At 46.2% G+C, this 22790-nt stretch overlaps 1 long non-coding RNA gene across 4 annotated transcripts in view; it reads right to left on the reverse strand.

The window, feature by feature from the left end:
* The window catches only part of LOC144101949 (uncharacterized), a 196921-nt gene extending 175449 nt beyond the window's left edge, over positions 1-21472 (reverse strand). For all 4 annotated transcript variants that reach the window (XR_013308110.1, XR_013308113.1, XR_013308111.1 and 1 more), the window contains exons 1-4: positions 21179-21472; positions 16943-17089; positions 13438-13568; positions 9691-9875 (exon numbers count right to left, since the gene is read on the reverse strand). This is a non-coding gene — a long non-coding RNA (uncharacterized LOC144101949). The remainder of the gene's footprint in view (positions 1-9690; positions 9876-13437; positions 13569-16942; positions 17090-21178) is intronic.
* Positions 21473-22790: the final 1318 nt, after the last annotated feature.

Here is a 22790-nt window from a genome sequence, read left to right on the forward strand (position 1 = left end):
CTGTGGGTCTGCCCAGCAAATAAACCGGGACTGATGTACAAGCCGTGTGAGTATGCCGACCTACCTATTCACACATCACCGACAGCCTTTTTTAACAACTTCAGCTTTTCTCATAGTACGCAAAATCCGCGATAAATGACTGAGACAAGACCTTCATGTTAAAAGCTTAAGGGGGGACACGGGTCTTGGAGACGAAAAAAATCGGGAAAAAAACGTTTTTCAATTTTACTGCCTTTGAATTTTTCTCGCTCTTCCGTGCCTACCTGCCAAAATTTATGGCTGAAAGAGCTGTATTTTATTAAATAATCGCAATTTATTTGGCAAAAAACCGAAAAACGTGCCCGCGAAACAGCCTATTTGCATCGTCCATAATTTCAAAACAGCTTGTCTGAGCGCGGCCATCTTGGTTTGATTTGAAAGTGCGTTCTTTCGGCATGCTTTCCCACCAAATGCCAGCCGCCATTGTGCTTCCATAGCGAAGATACAAAGCAAAAATGAACACACATTTGCACCCTGCTATTGGCCATCAGCCATCACGTGACAAAAATGGCTGCGTCTGATTGGAGCACAGATTTCCCTAGCAAGTGGCAGCGGGCACTGACGGCGCCATTTTGTAAATGTCACTGCCGTGAACGATGCCGAACGAGCGTCGGAAGTTCGCTACTGTGCAAAAATTTGGAAAAAACGTGCTGTGAAGCGCAATGAGGCACCGCTGTCATCAGGGTCGGTGGCCGTGAACCCTTCCACCGCAACGAAAAGCTCTACGCCAACACAGCACACAACTGCTGGAGGAGACTGTCGCCGCAGCGGCAGTCCGCGACGCGTCTGCTGCCAACAGCGGAGGCAGCTGCCCGGACTGCGCAAGGATGGACTCAACATACGAAAGTGCCGTTGAATATCTCCAACGGCGAGACGAATCCAATGAAGCTCCCACGGCGACGTCAGCACAACGCAGAACGGCAAGAGAGGCGGCCGCCGCTGCGGCGATCTTCGACGCATCTGCTGCAGACAGCGGAGGCAGCCGGCCGAACCGCGTGAGGATTGACACAGCATATATTACCAGTGCTGAATATGAAGATCTGCAGCGGCGGTACGAAGCTAAAATTACAGAACTGTTATCTGTGTCAGTGACGGAGCGCAAGATGACGTTGCTGGTTACGGAACATGGTGCACCGAGTTTGTCACAAACGACGTACATTATTGTCGATTTGGAAGCGGTGAACAGCTTGTTGGTGTCTATGGCGCGCCGCGTGTGCCGTGGGGCGGTGACTATCGAAAAGGACGCGCGCGAATTCGGTTTGGCTGTGAAACTAAAATTGAAATGTGCCAACTGTGGCGACGTCGGGTCCGAGTGGAGCTCGCGCAGAGTCGAGGGGCAAGAGAACTGCAGACCTTTCGAGATCAATCTGCTGGCGACGCGTGCTATGCAAAGCACAGGAAATGGCCAGACGGCACTAAACGATATTTTTGCTGGACTTGGGATCTCCCATAAAGGCTTGCACATTGCACAATAAGACTTTTCAGCATTACCTGAAAACAAAGATGCAACCAGCTGCAACAGCAGCTTGCAAAAAGAACTTGTCTGAGTGTGCCACAGCAGTGAAGGAGCTGCACAAGGAACTATAGTTCAGCAACCCAGGAAATATTGCCGTTTGTTTTGATGGCACTTGGCACACCTGGGGTCATTGCTCCCACATAGGTGCAGCTACAGCCATAGAGCTATTCTCTGGTTACATGCTGGACTATGTAGATTTATCAAATTTTTCCTTGGGCAGCGAGTGTGCACCACGTCCTGACAGCCCAGAATACGCAGCTTGGGAAACTCGCCATGTCTGCCAAAAGAACACCAGAAGTAAGGCCGGTCAGATGAAAGTTGAGGCAGCATTGGTGCTTTTTCAGCGATCGCCCTCCGTCCATGGCCTCAGGTACACAACAATGCTGTGTGATGGCAACAGCCACTCATACAATGCAGTTCGGGAAGCTAAAGTGTACGGGTTTATTGATGTTCAAAAAGAGGACTGCATAAACCACGTGCACAAGCGCATGGGAGCTGCACTTCGCAACTTGGTGCAGAAGCACAAGACTGAAGATGGAGAGCGGATCAGCGGCAAGGGGCGACTGACTGGCGACTTGATTACCAAGTTGTCCAGTTATTATGGTAGGGCCCTGAAATCACACGCAGGAAATCTGGATGCAATGCACTAATCTGTAATGGCTACCTATAACCACATAACTTCTACAGATGACAGGCCCAACCACAATCTCTGCCTAAGTGGTCAAGATTCTTGGTGCAAGTATAATGTCGCCAAGGCAAAAAATGAGCTGCCACCAAACCATAAGTACAATCTCCCCGAGTGTGTTGGCCCTGCACTGCTGCCAGTGTATCGGCGCTTGGCTGACAGAACGCTAATACAGCGTTGTCAAAGAAATAGGACACAAAATGGAAACGAGGCATTGCACTCCCTAATATGGAGTCTAGTACCGAAAGACAAAAATGCATCACTGTTTGCAGTGGAGACTCCAGTTGCAGAAGCCATAATGCGCTTCAACATGGGTACACAAAATGCTAACTCAGCCATCTTAAAAGAGCTGCAGCTAAACCAGAGCGAAAAAAGCAGCCGAAGGACAGCCGAGAAAGACATGCACCACAATGTGAGGGCCGAAAAAAAGCGTGCTGCCTCGGCAGCTTTTCGGACCGCAGCACGAAGACAGAGGGGTAAAACTGATGACGATTACTCTCAGGGAGCATATTAGGTCAAAGTGATCAATAATTCTTTACTTCTGTTTCATTAAAATGCTTTCTGAGATTGCAATTCGTTTTTTGCATTTCTCTCAACATGTAAAATTTTCCCACCCTTCTATTTTGCGGGTGGCGCTGTGACCCTTCTACTTGTCAGATTTTAATGATTTCTTTTTTTTACTGACTCTTGAGAGTGCAAGGAACACAATAAAGCTACTATAAAAGGCCTCTAACTGCATAGACATTTTGAAAATGTATGAGAAAGTAAAGGGGAAGCATGTACTCCTGAAGTTGAAACTTTAAACTTCCATAACTCTGGCTAGAAGAAAGATAGGAATGTAAACTAGTTCCATTGTGTTCCTTAGTTGTTTAGGAATAGATTTATACATCTTTTATCCATTTCCCTTCAGTGGATCTTTCTGCAAGCTTCCCTTATATCTAGAACAGAAAAGTCCTAACTACTGAACAAGTTTATGTAGAAGGTAACCAACAGCATATTTGAAATGAGCACACAAAATTACATAAGGCCTGCAAATCTCATGTTCGTAGTTTGGCTATTAAGAAAATACCGCTCAAGACCCAGGTCTCCCCTTAAAAAAGTACCTCCAGGAAAAGATTATACCAAAAGGTCGACAAGTGAAGCTGACAAAACGAAATGGAATAACATTTTAAAATAAGCTTCTCTAGAATTAATAAAAAACACTTGGGTACTTCGAGAAAGCATCAGTGTTATTGAAAATAGGAGCACAGCGCTCAAAATAAGCTTCCTGTTTCCGTGCTAGAGGCTGACGAACTAGAACTTTTTGAAAAGGCCAAATTGGATAAGTGTGATGAGGAGAAAACTGCTTTCACTTCTCACAGAGGTCTTTTCCAGTTCAAGAGAATGTCTTTTGGCTTGACAGGAGCAGCCACTCCTTATCAGTACCTAAAGGACCATGTCCAAGGGGATGCAAAATGGCAACATGCGCAAGCATACCAAGACGACATCGTGGTGTACTCTAAAACTTTCTGGAAATTCGCATGTGCTTTTCCCGACAGCATTGCTCTTCATTTCTACTGCCCACAATGTGAAACCTTGCTTAAAACTACACCAAGCAACTTGCAAGTCAGACAGGGCATCTCACCAGCGTGTTCAGTGTGGTGGGAACAAAATTCCAGAAGAGATTTAACATCGAAGGGAAGCTACTTCATTGGTCTGCCGCTGGCAACTCGCGTGAGTTAAGTTTTTGCAAACGAAACTGTGTGGGAAATGCTGGTGGAATTCCTGAAAAACCTGAATTCCCCCAGCGAGACACGAAAATCAGACTTGACCCATAGGCAGTTCTATCGCAAGCAGCACGCTAAATTGTGATCAACATGATTTGACTGTTTCATTAAATGCAGATGGCAGTCCAATTTTCATATCAGCAAACTATGCCATTTGGCCTGTGCAGCTAACAATCATTGAGTTTCCACTTTTCTTGCGATGGTGATCTATCATTCAGCCACTTTTGTGGTACAGAGCTAAGTACCCGAATATGACATTACTTCTTCAAGCCTTCTGTGTCCAAATGGAGAGAGTGGCCCAAGAAGGCATCACTTGGAAAGCTAGAGATATAACACTCAACTCCAAGATGTGTTTCTTAAAATTTCTTTTCCTTTTGAGGTACCAAAGCATTGTTATCTAAAAATACAAAAGGCACATGTTTGCGATTACTCAGTGCACATAGTATTGAGGACTTGAACAACCTCTGTTAGTGTGAAAGCACTGATGCAATGGCATTTTCTGACGACCTCAACACCTTGCCTTGGCACCTCAAGATTTCCAGTCACAGCTGAGCAGTCTACAGTGTTACGTCAGTTCCAAGGGCATGGAGATGAACAAGAACAAGTTCATCACCTTGTCTTTGGTCACTGATGCGTATAGGAAAATAATGAAGGTCGAATCAAGTATAAGCTTCCAGCTAGGTGACTATCTCATCCCAGCTGCTGACACCGCAACTAGCTGGATGGCTTGCTCATGGAACCTCGCTTCTATCAGGCCAGTACCGTATTTACTCGCATAATGTTCGCACTCGCGTAATGATCGCACCCCTGAATTTTGAGGTCAAAATTACATTTTTTAAATTCCCCGCGTAATGATCGCACCCCGAACATGGAGCCGCCTGGTGGTTGATCTGCAGTCATCCCGCAGCGAATGCATTCCGACGAGTTCCCAACCTAGTCTAGTAACGTTGGAGTTCCCATGATTCCATGCTTTGCGGCGTTCGCCATTTTGCAATTCGGCAGCGTCGTAGCGTGCTTTGTGTTTTAGTGCGAGTTTACGACATTTCACCATGGGGCGGTATGCCAGTTACACCGCCGCGTTCAAGCTCAAGGCTGTCGACTATGCACTGGAGCATGGCAACCGCGCTGCTGGTAGGCATTTCGGCGTGGACGAAATGAGGATACGCTATTGGAAGAAGCAGCGCGAGAAGCTGATGGCTACGAACAAGACACGGCGGGCTTTCCATGGACCCAAAACGGGCAAGTTCCCTCGTGTTGAGGAGGCGGTCCTAGAATACGTGAGGGACCTGCGCAAGGATGGTTGTGCAGTGTCATTAGAAATGATACAGACGCAAGCACGCACAACTGCCAGGAAGCTGGGAATCGCTGCAAAGGATTTCCGCGCTAGCTCCGATTGGACGACTCGCTTTATGCGACGGAATGGACTTTCCCTGAGGCGGCGGACGTCGTTGTGCCAGCGGCTCCCAGCCGCGTATGAAAGCAAAGTGATAGACTTCCGTCACTTCGTCACTAGGCTTCGCGAAAAATGCGGTTACCTCATGTCGCAAATTGGAAACGCCGATCAAACTCCACTGACGTTCGACATGCCCCGGAATACAACTGTGAACGAGAAGGGTGCTCGGAGCGTCCTCGTGAAGACGTCTGGCGCAGAAAAACAGCGATGCACAGTCATGCTTGCTGTGACGGCCAACGGGCGGAAGCTGCCACCATACGTGATCTTCAAACGGAAGACTATTCCGAAGGGAAACTTTCCCCGTGGCATCCATATACGTGCACAGATGAAAGGGTGGATGACTGCAGACCTGATGGTCGACTGGATCAAGACTGTTTGGGGAAGAAGACCAGGAGCATTTCTGCTTCCCTCGCTTCTGGTTTTGGACAGTTTTAGGGGTCACCTTGTGGACAGCGTGCGTGCCAAGCTGAAAGAGCTGCGCACGGACATTGCAGTCATTCCTGGCGGCCTGACTTCGCTGCTGCAGCCTCTCGACGTGTCCTTGAACAAACCGTTCAAGGACAACGTTCGACGACTTTATGCTGAGTGGATGGCGATGGGCCAGCATGATTTGACGCCGAGCGGAAAGATTAGAAGGCCATCCGTGGAGATGCTGTGCTCGTGGATCACAGAAGCGTGGAGCAGTATCCCCGACGAGGTAGTGGCTAAGAGTTTTAAGAAGACAGGCATATCTAACGCTTTGGATGGAACGGAAGATGACTTCCTGTGGGATTGTGAAGATGCTCCCAGCGACGACACTGCCGTTTCCGATGAGTCGTGCAGCAGTGAAAGCGAGGATGGCGAGGATTCAGACTTTGATTAGAGTACTGACGAAAAAAAATAAATGGGCATTGTGCACTCCATGTGATGCTTAATGTGCGTGCTTATTGCGAAGGTAAGCCTTACTCAGCTTTTTTTTTTGGTTGTAATCGAGATATATGTTTTAAGACGTCTGACCTGCAACTTGTTTGCGTTTTCGGTGCTCAAAAATTTTTTGTAGAAAATTTACCCCGCGTAATGATCGCACCCCGAAATTTGCATCAGTATTTTAAAAAAAAAAGTGCGATCATTATGCGAGTAAATACGGTACTTTACCAACTTGGTGAAAATGCGGTTTAATGCATTACGTGTGCTTGTGAGGACGAAACGTCGACAAGATGTGCCTAAAACCTGTAAGGCTGGTTGTTCTGCCCAAGACTCACTGCGGTGTGTTCAGCAGATGTGCCATCTGACATATGCTTCCAGAATTAAAGGGACCCAGAAAGGGGGTCTCAATAAAGGTGCAATATGTCTGGGATGTTAAAAGACGACGGTTCACAATTATCTCCCAGCAAGAATTATTTTAATGCGTTTTGTGGAAGCTGAGTTATATGCAGACAAAATTTGAACTTCTGCGTCTTTGCACCTTTCCCTCTCCTCTCGCATGCCAAAACGTCGGCGCTCCTCCGCTGGCCTCACTCACTCGGCCCCTCCCCTACCTCCGCCAGCTGCGGAGCGCGCGGAGTGGCCGCAGCCGCGGTAGAGAGTGACGGAAAAAATTTGGCGCTGTGAACCAATGATTACCCCCGGCTGCTAACGTCATTTGCGAGACGCGATGTCATCTGCCAGGTTTTCGTGCAAAAGCCCGGCACCGCACGTCACCGCGAGGTGCGAAAGCGGGAATGTTCAAAAATTTATTGTAAATTTCCCGTTCACTTTTGAGGTCTCGTACGTGGCATGAACGCTCGGTGGCCTGTACTCTACATAGTAGTGCAAACATTTTATAGCCAAGCTCAAACACCCCTTTCTGTGGCCCTTTAAAAGACACGGCACTATTGTTTTTTATGCAACGAGGCGAGCCAGCAAGGATTTGAAACAGTGGTGCAGTCGCACCTCTGCACGAGTGTGGGCATTCGTAAACCAGACCTAGTCTCCTAGTCTTTACAAGGGAGGGACAGACGGTTCTTTAGGACGCTCAGGTGGTGGGGGGAGAGGTTAGCTGTGAACAGGCGCATGAAGATAAGGTTTCCAAGTACATGCAGAAGGTCCAGTTGGAAAAGCTACCAGGTTCCTGCCCTCTTGTAGGGAGCATAACGCTCAGCGATAGAGGTGTTTGGGCAAAGTACGCACCCTCCGTGACTTTGGCTTCTCACACAATGACTTTAAACTTCTAACCATCCGCTCACTGCCTGCAGAGTGGGGGCTCAGGGTTTTTGCCGTCACCAGAAAAAGACGACTTTTAGATGAGACTGATGACGTGGTCGCCCTCTCTCCTCTGTTGCTCCGCCCCAAAAAATTTTTGACAAAAAAAAAAATCCTCTCTGCCCTAAGGTAGGCAATTCTATTGAATCCCGCTTTGATGGAACCAAGTACTGCATGCTGTGAATAGTGTGACCAGCAACTCTTACTCTGTCGACAATCTGGTCAGCTGCCTCAGAAGTGAGCCCTCTGACACTCACAAAGGTACTTGGGTAGTGGTTTAGGTTTACCAAGTGTTTGCAAGGCACCTGGTTTTTCTCAGTTTTTCATCAAGTGCAAATGAACTTTTTCTGATTACACACTCCTGATTAAAAAAAAAATTAGCTGTGGTTTGACATGGTTTACGCAAAAAAGCGTAAAAAATGGTTTTTTCCATGAATAAACTTAGTTGGAAGTTGGCGCCTGTCCTGTCTTGAGTGTGCTTGTCTTCGTCTTTTAGCGCCTGTATGCTTTTTGCGCTTTTTCCATGAATAAACTTAGTTGGAAGTTGGCGCCTGTCCTGTCTTGAGTGTGCTTGTCTTCGTCTTTTAGCGCCTGTACGCTTTTTTGCGTAAACCATGTCAAGCTACAACCAACTAGCTCAAATGAAAGTCTTGCTACGGTTTAGCTCTGGCTAGCCCTAGTTGAATTGCGAAAGCTTTGTTTCCTCGGCACATCGCCTACGCAGCATCTCATTCCGATGCTCTCAAGAACTCAAACCGGTCTCTTCTGCAGTTGAAGAGTCACTCCAGGACGTGGCACGACTCCTTCTAGCCGCATCTTCGTTACGATGCTTCTCAAGTCATGCGGCACGCTCTTCTCGCGTCTCTTGAGTGCGTTGTCGCTTCATCGCTTTGTTCTGTTGTTGCGCCTCTTTCACTCTCCATAACGACTACAATACACTGAGGCGAAGCGCATATGTATATATACCCCCGCGAGGTGACACCTCTCCCTATACCCCAGCGGAGCACATCTGGTGGAGCGAACGGCGACGGCATCGACGGCAGCGCCATCTGTTGGAGCACGGCTGCGGCATTGCTAGGCAACGGCGGCTCAAGGTCGTTCGTTAGCCATGGCATAAAACATATGGCCGAAGTGCGACCACGCGACAATACGAGCCGAGCTGGCTGGCTGGCTGGCGTAGCGTTGCTTTCGCAACAAAACTGTTTCTTTCTGTGACTGCAATTGATGGAAGCTGCGTGTAACCCATGTCATGTAGCTATGATGTCAATGACTTTGGAGATGCAAGTCACTCTACGTAACTTTTGCATAAACTTGGCGAGCCTGAGCACCCATTTATGTGCTTGGAGATCAACAATGATGCTATATTTCCTGAATTGTGCAACAAGTATGAGTGGTCCTAAGGCAAGGTGATTGTTAGGCATTTATATTTTATAAGAATTATCATGTCAGTTTGTTTTTTCGTCTATTTATGTGGTTTCAGTTAGCATTTATCTCTTTCCATGCAGTCTTAAGCTTATGAATTTCATTCTGTGCACCTTACATTGCTCTAGATGCCTCACCATATAACATCTGGATTCATATGCAGGCTGTCTCGCATCCACTTGTCATACAGTGCCATTCACAAGAAAACAGTGCATGTGTTTCAGCGATGACATTTGTTCTCATCTCAAACTGCCTTTCACTCCTGGATGTGGCGCAATGATCGCTTCCTAAAAACTGTGATGTGTCTGAATGAATAAAAGAACATAAGCCAGTCATGTCATTCACGTTGCCTTCCCACTCAATTTTGTGCCACGCAATCAACTTGAAAAGTGACCTGTGAGCCAAAATCAGAGATTTCATCCAGTGCATTTCGTGTTAATAAAAACTGAGCTGGACCAACCAGTATCAAACCTGCAAAGGTGGGCTCAGCAACTGAATGCTTGAGCTACAGCGGTCCCGTGGCACATAGCTGTGAATAACAGCGGATCAGCAGGCCTCTATATGCAAAGATCAAAAAACCCGTACTCACCGAAGGCGCATCACACAATGTTGTCACTTCCTTTGGAAAATCATTTGTTGCAATAGTTGTGGCAGTCATCCTTGAGGCCCCTACTCGAAGAGCACAAGCAGATCATGCACAGAGCCCCAGGGAACTGGCCACTGCGCTCGCCATGACAGATTAGCAGATGGATCAGCTGGGTTTGCTGCCTCAACCTGCAAGGTGATGGCCAGATAAGAGCAAGGAAAAGAAAAAACTTTCACTTATGCCTGTACAAAACAAAGCAAACAGCAAAGATCCACAAACACTGCAGCTGAACAGCAGCTCAGGTTTTACCTGCCCAAGCTGGTTGTACTGCACAAGGAAGGGGTGGTTGCATAATTAGATGCATTACAGGCACAACGGTCTAAAATCAGCCAACTGAAATCAAAGGTAGCAAGTCTAGTGGACTGCTCTAGGAGAAATTTTGAGGTACATGAAATACACGAAAAAAAAATTAAAGTTTGAATGATACAATAAAATACCTGGCAGAACTGGGAGAACCAGCCATCGAGCACATGGAGGCGGTACACAGATTGAAATGTAAAGAAGGGTCAGTGCCTCTGATACTTGTTATTTCTAGCTCACAAATTTTCAACATACAGATTAAGAAATGAATCATCCTTAAAGGGAGACTTAGGCGGTTTTCAAATCTGCTAACCTTCTAGGCCTTTGAAGTATACTCGTTGTTGACCACGTTTGTGAAATTATTTTTTCAATTGTTGCAAAAGCACTGCCGAAATCACAGATTGAAAGCGCACTTTTCAAATCTCCCGCGTCCCGAGAGAGCGCAGGAGGGGAGAATCGCAGAGGAAAACCTCCTCCTTGTCGGCCCGTGTGACGTCATTATGAGGAGACGGAGATTCTCCGAGTCACCCAATTGTGCATTCAGCGCGCGTTGTTCCTCATGTTGCCTGTGTTGTGGAAGTACTCACAAAGTGTTTCAGCCAAGTTTCGAGCATCCGACCACGTGCAGCCGATCTAACATGTGGTACTGCTGTGCATTCGGGTGTACGAGCACTAACGGCCGCAACGATGTCGTCTTCCACACTTTCCCGAAAGATCAAAAGATCGCAGCGCAGTGGGTCGTTGCTGTGAAAAGGGAGAATTTCAAGCCAACCAAAGCAAGCGTACGCTGTTTGAAGCACTTTCGTGACAGCGACTATGTGCAGAGCTTGTCCCTAATGCGATCGCTAAGGGTTTCTGTCAAAGGGGCACAGCTGAACCATGACGCGGTTCCTTCACTATTTTTGCACAAAAGAAGCATGCCACCACTGCCAAGAAGTGCATTTGCTAAAAGAAGGAAACATGAGGTGAATGCTTCTACTTCCGATTTTAAATTCATTACTCTGCAGCAATTCTGGTCTCATTTTTGTGTGGAGCTTTGGATGAAGCGTTCACCGTGATTAGACCACGCGGAGAGCGATCCTACGCTGGTACAGGCACAGCTCCGCCGCACGGTTGTACCCAGGATGCCTTTTCTCGCGCAAGAGGATATGCTATAGAGACCCCTGTGTTAAGCGTCACTTAACTCATCAACGAAACACTGCTGATGATTCTTCGCGTGCAGACGGGGCGGGCAATTGAAAAAAGCCCACTGCTGTGCCTGACATGCTCACGGAGCCCCTGCGGAGCAGTGGCGTGGCCAGGTTGGCCAGGTCTTGGGGTGCGCTGAGCGAGATTCGGTTCGACGCGTCGAAGCAAACAAATGTCAAAGCTGTTCACATGTAACGTCGTGATTTTCCACCTGTTGCTGTTTCGCCGTCAATCATCACCTACATGACCTGAAACGAAAATACTCGGCAGAAGCCTGGGTGAGTTGCAGCTTGGCTTTGAAATAAAGGTGCGCGGCGTCGGACTGTTATTCTGGCAATGACGGGAAGCAAAACGGACTAGGAGCTAATAGAGACATTTAGAATAGGGTGAAGCTATTGGTTAGGGTCATAGGGGAATAGCGAGGAACCACAGCGCAGACGCAGGACAATAACGCCCTTCTGGTAACGGTCCTGCAATGCGCCTCGCTATTCCCCTATGTCCCTAACCGATAGCTTCACACTTTCTAAATCTGCCCAATACCGATGCGACTATGCAAATCTGATAAGTCGGTAGGCGTCACGCTATTCTTACGAGGTAAATATACATCCAGATACATACGAGATCCAGACCATAAGAGTGAAAGAAATAGGATGATAAGAATAAGGAGCAGTGCATTTGACAGGTATGCTGATATCATGAATGGTAATTTACCAGGATACAGAGGAAATTGTACAACAGCTGTATCTTACCAGTATTCACTTATGGTGCAGAAACAAAATTCGCAAATGTTAAACTTAGATTGAGTACAGTGCTCCAAGCTGTGGGAAGTGAAAAGTGTAACATTATGATATGAAGAGAGCAGAGTGGGTCAGTGAACAAAAGAATTAATGACATCCTAGTAGAAATCAAGAGGAAATGACAAGGAATGCTATGGAGAGGCTGGACAACCTATGGTTGTTGAGGGTAATAGACTGGATTCCAAGATTTCAGCAACCTGTGCAGTGCAGCAGGATTTACATGAAAAGCTTCATGAGCTAAGTAAATAATGGCTGTTTAAATTTCATCCGTACCATTTATTACAGTGCACCTCAAATGCCAATGTTTATTAACACTATCAAAACTAATAAGCTCATTACTGAACACAAGTTTAATTACAGGTGCACTGAAATACTTTTTAAGTGGTTGAAGCAGGAGCATACAGCAAGCCGCACGCTTACAGCTTTACAAAGAGATGATAATGGCCGTTAATTTTTAGAATCAAAGGCTTTCCAGAAGCTTCAAGACGTTGCAAAGTCTAAGGCCCTTCTGAAAGACATGCCACAACTATCTACCAGACATCAATCCTATGGATTAGAGGCTTTTCATAGCCTTCTAGTGCATTTTGCACCGAAGAGCCACCATTATTCGTAGTCAGGAATGACGGCCAGGTAAGCTGTTGTCTTCTATTCTCTACTTTTACAGTGAGAAGCCATCGATATCACAAAACAGTTGTGTAAAACAAAACAAATGTTAAACATGCATATGTAGAAAAAGTGAAAGGCATATAGGCACGTGCCACAACTATATGAAAAGGTCCCCATCTTAAATTACACTTACTGAAATTGTCAATAGCTGCATAATTTGTTGTCATCTAAACAGAAATTAAAAACAGACAAAAGAATCGGAAGGGATTTTATATGCCGACACTTTGTGAGCATTTAGGGTTACGGCTGTGTTCACCATGCAAGCACTGCATTTTCATTTTCAATCTGCCCGGCAACTAAGGCGATGCTTTGTTCTCATAGCTCTTCAAGACTAGTACTTTGCTCCTTCAGTATTTTCATCACGCGTGCTCATGGTGCTTTCAAGCACTAATTGCTAACATGGTGTTGTGCTTAACGTCCATCAGTGACCTTCTTTTGCTGCATGATCTTTACAGTTGGAGTGTTTATATACGTTACAAGTTTGCACGTTTTCACACGGTCCTGTGCAACTTCTTCAGGACCCAACTCGCTGTACTTTACCACGAGAACAGTGGACGTGGTCATGCACGCACAAAGGATGGCACAGTTCGATGGTGTGTGCGTTACCCAAAGGTAGCAGGTGGTGACCCAATAGCTTGTCCAGTAAAGGAGCCACCCACTAATGGTAAGCTTGCACCACCTGCTTTATTTGATCACGAAGAAAGTGAATATTGCACAAGCCACAAGATGAAATGCTCACATAGGCTACGTCAAATGCCTCCTCGACAAGGTTGTGGCCATGGCTGAAAGCATTCAGCCTCAGGAGAGGAAAACTGCTCCAGAATCTCGTCCACCACTCAGCAGCAGTTTTCCAAAGATTCAAAGGAGAAGCTGGTAGAAAAAAGAAAGTCAAGGTTAAATAGACAATGATCAGGTTCTCACCGTCTGCAGAGAAAATACTGGTAAGTAGTATGGGGGCTTACCGCATGTCCCAAATCTGAATGTGGCTTGACAGCCATTGCGACAGGTAAAAATGTACATCGAAGGATGCGATGAAATGCACCGTATACTTTAATTAGGGAGAGCTAGTTACTAAAATGTTTGGTTCGTCAAAAAAATGAAAAACGTGTCACTAAACCCAAGAAGGCAGAGTAGGCAAAATCATGCAGCCACTAGAAAGCATGTAGGCCATTGTGCACTATATGCTGGGGGTTGCATAGATTATAAGGGAAAAGAATGCAACCTTGATAACCACTTTAACACCCCTATTCTTCCATGGAATTTTTTTCTTCCTTTAGCTTTTTTTTTCTTTTTTACAGATTTATTGCCATTGTTCATTTTGATTCTATTGCATTTTTTTAGAAAAAAGGGGGGTCAGTTTTTGTATTTGTCTCATATATTAAGGAGCCTAAATTAAATTTTAAAGGAAAATGGTGTGAAGAAGACGACGTGAATTAACCGAAGAATAAAGAAGAGGAAGAAGCATAAGGTGAGGTGGAGAGATATGATTGGTGGAGAAGCATTCGGCGAGGTGGAGAAAGATGATTGGTGGAGAAGAGAAGAAGACGATGACAAGGCTTACGTGGACTAACACCGAGGCTATAAAAGGGCGAGTGAGAGAGAGGCACAGGGGGGATCAGCAGAGAAGCGGAGACTCCGGCGGGTCAGGGACACTTTGGCTGAAAGAGAGCGACGCTGGCTACTGCTCCGGCGAGCTCGCGTTCTACGACTCCGCATCGTGGACTTCCTGCCGTGCCTGAGCCCGTTCCGGGGAGTCGACGGAGGGCGCTACCACCTGCTACGGCCAGGGGTATCTCCAGCGTTGTTACCACCCATCCGTGTGGTGCCCCCAACACCAACAACACCGGCATCACCTCCACGGGCGCTTGGACCTGGAGCTTGTACGACGCAGCCAGCGACGCCAGCTCGAGCACGTCGAACACCGCCAGCGACGCCAGCCCAAGCACGGCGAACGCCGCCTCGACGCCGCCTACTGGATCCATACAACGCCGCAGCCACACCGAACCAACCGTGAGCACGAACGCCGACCGCTAATAGTAGAACACTAGTAGTAGACGCTAGTAGTAGTGTGCCCGGGTCGTGTGTATTTATAGTCTTTGTGTTTCGTGATAGTTGTGTTAGTTTTTTGTTCTAGTGTGTGTGCCACGTAGAGTGTATTAAATGTGCGTTTGTGTGGATACACCCATCGCCTAGTCCATTCTTTCGGTCCGAGTGTTCTCCGGAGAGATCCGTGACAGTATTCTTTTCTTGTCAGTAAAGCTATTAACCTGCTTCTCTCCTACGTATTAGGTGACAGCCTTCATGGCCAGACAAGAGCTGTTTGAAGACCAAGCGCGCCACCTTCCCACCCTCCTCACTCCACACCCCACCATAACCCCTGTCATCCTCCTCCTCCTCAGAGTGAAGGGCCTGTAGAACCTCTGCCAATGATGACCGCACTTGACCTGACAAAGACAAGTCCTCTTGTTGGAACGTTGGTCGCTGGACTGAGGCTCTCCCTTCATTTTATTTTTTAAGATTTAAATCTCCCGTACTTATCTGCCATTACGAAAGAAGAATCAATGCACTACTGCCACATATTTAGCAGCCATTGCTGTCTTCCAGACAATATTACTAGCGACAAACTGTGGTGAACACACCATAAACTATACGACAGTATCTGCATGATCTTAAAAGCTTGATACGTCTGCATTTCTCGACAATTTGCAGGTTAGCACGAAAGAAGACAATCATTTTGCATAGTGTGCTTTATGGAACAGTCATCTGGTAAGCAGAAAAAAATTTTTTCTTGGCACCTTTCTACTCCGCATTTCTGTAGTAAACATGTAGCCGAAATTTTTTGGGCCTTATCGATTGGAAGGGCAATAATGGTGCAGAAATTGACACAAGGCACACTCATAGCTAGGAGTTGTGTGTTGGCCCTCGACTATGGCACTTTCCACCAGACTGTAGGCGTAGCTCAATTTTTCACAAAACTTATTTGAACGATATTGTATCCATCATTGCATCTAGTGTTGAATGGCTATGTCGAACCATTTAACACGCATGAACTGCAAACAGACCAACTACCTCAATCCAAAGCCATACTAGGGAGTCAGCTAGATGCCAGGGCAGACTATAATGGAAAGTTTCATCCCAATTACAGATCTTCAGAAGGTGTTTTTTGTCCTTGACAGTAGGTTTCGCATTGCCAACAGGCTTCCAACATGCTTCTTCTTTTTTCTGTGACAGTTTAATTTATTTTATATTTCGTAGTAGCAGTTCTGACATGATTAGAGTTTGTTCCTTTAGCTCGCCTTAAGCATTCGATAAGCCAAACAGATCTCTCTTATTTCAGTTCCCTGAACAAGTGTCTACTGTGCATGCGTCCATATGCTGCTAGCGTATAATTACTGCAAGGTGCCTTCATGTTTGTATTTATGCCCAAGGTTTAAAAAATAATTTAGCTGACGTAAAATCTTATTTGAAGTGTATTTGCGAGCTCACTCAACTGTAGAGACTACGACTTGTTTAATCTCTGCAGCTGCATCTCGCAAGTTGGTGTTAGTTCAGCCTGTCTTATTTTTTCTGTCATACTGGAAAGCCTCATGTGGTCTAGGATTTTAGGGTAGCCTCATTAACTCCCTGTAAAGGAATGAAGTTTTGCTAACTGGGACATACTTGCTTCACACCGGCCACAATAAGTGCCACAATACAACTATTCAGCTTAGTAAAATGCCGCTTGATATTGGTTCAACATGTGCCTAGCGTTTTGTTGCTGATGGCGTAGTGAATCATCACAAGCAGTCACTGAAACGCTGGATGCCAGGAGGCTGTCACCGACTACCTGTACTAGAACAAAGCTCGGCCAGCTTGTACATGACTGCTCAATGGCAATGAAAGTTGACAGAAGTTACAACCAGTGTAATCCCTGCTTTTTTATCGTGCAGGTTGGTATTGGGACACAATTATCTTGCGCGACCTCGCCAAATGGTAAAAGATTTCTGCCAATCTTCACAAATTAATGCGACTTAACATTTCTAGAGGACCAAAAATATATATTCCTGACTACAAAGTGGAATAAAATTCTGGTTTTTTGCCATGTGGTTTCTTCATGTCAATCACATTAGTGCTAGGTTCCTGCACAGTGATTGCGAGAAAACCTGCCAGAACTCAGCAGACCCAGCTAATTTAAATTAGTCTTCACAGAAAACAGCCCTTTTTCTTGCTCTCATTTTGCATCAAGCACAAAAAACAACACACACCTGTGTAGAAACCTCTCTCTGTAGAAACACCTCAGAAAGGTGCTTTTCTCAGACTGTATCCAGGAGACAACCGGGTAGAAAGCGTCGACTGTTTCTCATTTGTTTTCAGATGAGCCAAACAGCAAGTACGCTGCATTTTGCTATGGCCTGTAAATGAAAAGTGCAAAATTTCCCCCAAGGTGGATTCAAATTTCTCACTCATTAGTGGAGCATTTGCTGTTTCTTTCAAGAATTGCTGTGTCAAACCACAGGAAATTATTATTAATTTCACAGTAGCCGCACAGAGCAGGTCCCTCCTAGTGATTTCTGGCACTTGATGATAAGTGCAGCAGAAGTACTCATCTTCCATTCTGTGCATGCATGCAAACACTTGATATGAGCGAGTAATATTACAGTCACCGCGAAAATACGGTTATACACAACTGGGTGCCACCCCACTTGCGAAAAAAATCGCGTACCAGCATCGGACATGTACCGGAAATTTTTTCGGGAATGGTGCCGGCCGGCGCATGCATAACGAGAGCACTGTGGACAACTCCTTTCGAAAGGGAGGCCTCTACCGAAGGCAGCGAGTCTTGGCGCAGTACATGTGAGCTAGTGAACTCGCCTTTCCGTTGCATCAAGCTTCGGGTATAACTGCCGCTCTCCAGCATAACCAAAGCAATATTGCGAATCACATCGCAGCAGACAAACACACTTGAATCACGCACAAGCAATTAACTGTGCAGCAACATAATACTTTCTACTTCATGCAACGCTTTATAGGTGGTGCTATTGCCAGGCAAGAAAAATGTGGTTGTGGGTCTTTTCATACACTATACGACACGATCGAGAACACACCGTAGGGCAAGCGAAAGCAAACACAATCGGGTTTAGTTGTTTCTGTGGACTACAGGCGCACCGTCACGATCTTCCAAATCTTCCTCAAAGTCCGAAAGGCGAGAAGTGGCTTATCGCGGGAAAGTTATCGGTCGTCAAGTTTCTGCCAATAACAACATGAAACTTAAGGTGGATTCACACGACAGACCGAATCGCAGATCTCGTGGACGAACCGCACATACGTAGGCTTGACGTCACTGATTCAGGCCAACCAACTTATGTCCGCGGACGACGCGGACGGAAAATGCAAGGCGCTTTTTCGCTTTGGGGTTCTGGCGGGAAACAAACACGAATTCAGAATGAAACGCCACGTTGTCTGGCCACCTTGCTAGGTTTCGTGCATTTTTTGCGGCAGCCGCATCAGAGTAAGCATCACTGTTTACATGCAAAACAAGTGCTTGCGTGTGCATGTCTAGTGTACTTGTCGCGTCTTCGTCGTTCTCTGCCCTACGTGTGCACCATGAGTTCGTGTGACGACGCTGCGCTTTTCTTAATTAATCTCGTAGAGCAGTTCCCAACGCTTTGGGACATTGCCCGCAATGATTATTCCAACACCGAGTTGAAGCAGGCGTTGTGGGATAAAATAACTGAACAAATGACTGAACAATGGCCAGCCTACGCGCCCTACCATACAGGTATGCGATATTTTGCAAATTCCGAAATGAACCTCGCCTAGATTTTTCGTGTTTTCTTGTAGCCTTGTTCATTTCGTCATATTTCACGATGTGACGATAAAGTAACTGCTGCGAAAAAAACACGCAGCATGATTGACACGCAGTGCACTGCATGAAAGTCCAGCGTACATTTGTTAGATATGGATAATGATTGTTCTTTCATTTCACGCAGAATCACTGAAGACCTTTTTTAATAACAAAAGGCGCACGTCCCGCCTAGAGAAGAAAAAAATGCTCGCCACAAAAAGTGGCCAGGCAGCCGACGAGGCGTACACTGGGAAGTGGAGATTTTTCAAGGCCATGCGATTCTTACATGGCGTGTGAATGCCGACTCACCGCTCAATCAACGGGCAGTGCGAAGGCAATGCAGCGAGCGCAGAAGTGGTAAGATATTTTGTGTTTCGCCTCACATATCGAACCCTCACAATATTAGCAGTATATTATTGGCAGTTTTCCTGTCAAAAGCTTGGAAAATGCGAAAACCTGTGACCTGTTTGTTTGGCGTGGCGCGTGTGCGCATGACCTCCAGTAAAAATAGCAGATTAAGCCTGCAAAACAGACAAGGATAGAGAAATGAGGGGCTCATTAGGCATAAATAAGAAAGCCAGCCACCATCGCAGACCAAGCAAGTATAGAGGAATGTTGCTTGCTTTTTTGTTTGCGGAGCTAATAAATGGGAAATTAAATATCATAATGTTATCGCTCAAGAATATTTCCAATAAGGCATAAAATAATTATAGTTCCCCAATTTTCAACACCACAAACAAAAAAAATTGAAACATTCGCCTTGTTTTTCCTGGCTTTAGATGGCTGTTGGCTTCCTTCATATTATGTTTGCAGTAAGAACTGCACGTTTGGGGCAAGAGTTCAGTATGTACTTATGTTTTTGAAGTTCGAATAGGAGGTCTGAGAAAAAATTTTCCTGCAATAACTGTACTTGCTACTTTTCAATAACAATTACAATAACTTCCAAGACCTCCGACCAAGTGTATTGAACACACTGAAAGCAGTAATTAGGACCATTATCATTTTTTTATCATTTCAGTCTCCACAGCAAGACACAAACGGAGCTGTAGGGAGAACTGCAGCAGAGTCTGGCATACTTGAGACCCAGGCAGCACCAGCCCCACCCTCTCCAGGTCAGCACCAGGCAAGAAGAGGAGGAGAAATGAACGGGCTCAAAAGTCGAGTGCTCGCTGGAGCGACTGCCAGCAAATACTGGAAAAATTAGCCAGTTCATTTGATGTGCATGTGCAGCCAGAGGATCCAGCAGAGCAGTTCGGAAAACTGGTCGCTGCACATATTAAGTCTGTGCCAGAGAGAAAGTGCTGTCCTGTCAGGCAGAGATTTTGAAGGTCATAGAGATTTTCAAGTGATATGAGCAAGTCAGGAATAAAAAACTTTTTTAAACATTTCATTTAAACACTGTTTCACTGTTGTCAATACTTGCTCACGTCTATGTGGGTAGCCTCACGCTGCCATGGTACAGCACCTTCGTTGCCAAAGAAGCTGCACAATTGTTGTCATACTGCTGCACCGATGACATTAATCCTTCCACGAGGTGAAGGCTACATAGAAAGTTCTAAGGTGTCACCAAGCTTGAGATGCGCATCTCCATCACTTATACCATCCATTCCCAAAAAGTTGTGTAGCACACACGCCGCGTCCACAATCGCTGTAGCACGTTCTGGCTTGGCATTGATCACAATGCGGAGGCAGCGAAACCGATTGGCAAGTATTCCAAAGGCATTCTCAACAACGCGTCGTGCACGGGACAACCTTAAAAGCAAAAATACATATCAGTCTACAAAGCACGCACACAAAAGTGCAAAAACAGGCACGGACAGTGCCTAAAACAATGAAAAGGGGAGGGCAAGATGACGCACTATCAAACATCTGGATCAAGTGACTGAAGGAATCAGCCTTAAAGCACAAAATGTTGTATTCAGTACCAGTAGTTGAATATCTTCTTGTCCTCTGTGAGCCTTTTGTCGATGAGGTTCCTGCCTATTGGGAATGCATCATCACCAACTAATACAGGTGGCACCAAAATGTCAGGTGAACTTGCCACTTTCACGCCGTCTGGCAGGCCGGATGGTGACGTTTTCTTGACACATTTTTCCACTGCGCGCTGGAAGACAGAGCGCTGTAACTGCTTGTTTACGAGCCTTCCCGTCCGTGCACACTGCAATCAGCCACACTGTATGCTCAGTATTACACCACTGGGTCGTAGACCATCTGACGGCAGCTCCGTCTAGTCCCATCCACACGCAGAGCCCTTGAATAAAATGGTTTCCAATGCGGCTGTCTCGAGCATAATAAAGTTGAGATAGTCTGGCTGCATAACACTTGCGCAGGTGGGTCGGACAATCGCAGGTTCGATGCCGGCCGCGACGGTCGCATTTCGATGGAGGCGAGACGTAGAGACCCGTGTACTGTGCGATGTCAATGCATTAAAATTATTCGGAGTTCTCCCTTACGGCGACCTCAAAGGCTGAGTAACTTTGGCCGTTAAACACACAAAACCAAGACGAAACGTAATCGCGGGCACTGGTGGTGCCTCCGTAACAATTCCGCGCTGCGTGACCGCATGCGACGAACGTAGAAACAAACAGCACAGGCAAGCAAGCTGCGCACTTGCCTGCCGTAACATATGAGACCTCCCAAAATGCCCAAAGCTTACTCTCTTTCGGCCGTAATACGCTGCATTTTTCTTCTCACACCGTTACCATGAGTGGAGGGACGATGGCAAAAACACAGGCCCGCAAGTCGCACACTACAGTCGGAACGATCGGCGTGCAGGAAGGCTAGTCATGTCTAACGTTTTCACTGCTTACAAGTGGTGCCGGTTACACGCTTTGTGTGAACTGTTGTACGCAACACACTTCAGTATTGGTTAGCACGTGCATTATACTGACTTTGTCGAACTTCGTTGCCGCGCGGTTGGCGCGGTGGCCTTAAAGGTAGCCTCAAGCGCGTCAAGAAAAAATGAAAAAGCAGAAGTGCAACGCTTTCAAGGTGGCGCTAGTGAAGGGATAATAAAATAGGACAAAGAAGTAAGGGGCATCTGGAAAGGGATGAGGGTTTCCTAGTCAGGCTTTAGGCAACGTGTTCCTGCTCTAGCAAGGTTATAAAAGAAAACGTGGCGTAGAGAGATTCGCTTTGGAAGCACATTGTTTCGTTTTTTTGGCGCAGTAACTGTCTCACTTATCTTGGTCGACACGCGAACCGTTCCGTATGGGAAAGGAAAAAAATGAAGTGAAAGAAGAAAGAAAGAGGGGCCGTAGTGGAGGGCTCCGGAATAATTTCGACCACTTCGGGAACTTAAGGCTACTCTAAGGGGTAGAGACACCACATTTTTCCGTTGCACATCTCAGTTGTATATAATGCGTAGATATTCTGTAAGCATGGTACACAATGTCGGAAGCACGAACTCATATTATATAATTAACAATCGTACTATTTGTACCCACCAGTTTCGGTTTCGGTTCCTAGTTGCCAAGTTTTTACACGACGTCAAAAAACAGACAATGCGCTGTACTAGAGGAACTACATAGTCTAGAGGTAGGTCCGAGAACATATAACTATGTCAAGGACTTCCTAACTGGGAGAACAGCGAGGATCAAATATCAGGACATAGAATCAGGGAACATAGAACTGGGCAGCAGGGGCACCCCCCAAGGGTCGGTACTATCCCCACTCCTCTTCAACATAGCAATGAGAGGGTTACCTAAATTACTTCAAGGAATAGAGGGTCTAAAGTTCAGTATGTATGCAGACGACATCAATGTCTGGATAAAACAAAGGAGACGACGGGCAAATAGAAAAGAAACTCCAGAAGGCAGCAGACACTGTGGTAGAGTATGAAGCACAAAGAGGACTGGCATGTTCACCAGAGAAATCTGAGCTTCTGGTATACAACCCAAAAAGAAACAGGCTCAAGCAGGGTGAGGACTTTAAAATCACTGTGGAAGGAAAACTGGTGCCTAAGGTAGATATGATCAGGATTCTGGGCCTATTCATACAAAGTAACGGCTACAATGATGAAACCCTAAAAAGATTGGACAAGTTTGCGACGGAAAGTCACGGGAATTTTCAGAAGGATATCGCTTAGAGGTAGAGGCCTCAAAGAGAAGAGCCTAATGAAACTAGTACAGGCATATATACTAAGTAGGATCAGCTACGCGACCCCCTTCCTCAAGATAGGGGCAACAGAAAAAAGGCAGCTTGATGCCATAATCAAGAAAAGCTATAAGAAGGCGCTGGGCTTGCCAATAAGCACCTCAAACGAAAGG

The sequence above is a fragment of the Amblyomma americanum genome, chromosome 8 (genome assembly GCF_052857255.1).
Source record: "Amblyomma americanum isolate KBUSLIRL-KWMA chromosome 8, ASM5285725v1, whole genome shotgun sequence".
In the NCBI taxonomy this organism is placed as follows: domain Eukaryota; kingdom Metazoa; phylum Arthropoda; class Arachnida; order Ixodida; family Ixodidae; genus Amblyomma; species Amblyomma americanum.